Source organism: Galeopterus variegatus, unplaced genomic scaffold, assembly GCF_000696425.1.
Source record: "Galeopterus variegatus unplaced genomic scaffold, G_variegatus-3.0.2 Scaffold7639, whole genome shotgun sequence".
Classification (NCBI taxonomy): domain Eukaryota; kingdom Metazoa; phylum Chordata; class Mammalia; order Dermoptera; family Cynocephalidae; genus Galeopterus; species Galeopterus variegatus.
This window is the reverse complement of record NW_007733750.1, coordinates 6,873-7,252: the sequence shown is the minus strand read 5'-3', so window position 1 is coordinate 7,252 and position 380 is coordinate 6,873.

Below are 380 nucleotides of genomic sequence, written 5' to 3'. Positions count from 1 at the left end.
ATGTGATACAATAATCCTGTTATCAAAGTCAGGAAACTAGGAATGATATTCATTAAAAAAAAAAGAAGAAATTTATTATTTAACGCAACTAAAACTGCAGGGGTAGGATGAAATCTATGCATAGTAAGTAATTAATTCTGTGAACAAACTGATGTAAAACAGCTTAATATTGCCAAACTTTTTTTTTTTTTAAATATTGATATTTTTAACAGAAAACAAGCATTCAGCTTTTTCAGAAAGCTTCTCAGGTCCACCATACTCTGTTTCTATGTACAGACCCATAAAACAGATCATTGTTATCATGAAATTTCATTTAAATGGTTCTGGTATTATGAGAATTAATCTGTAGCTCATTTCATTTCTAGAACAAAAGTTCCCTT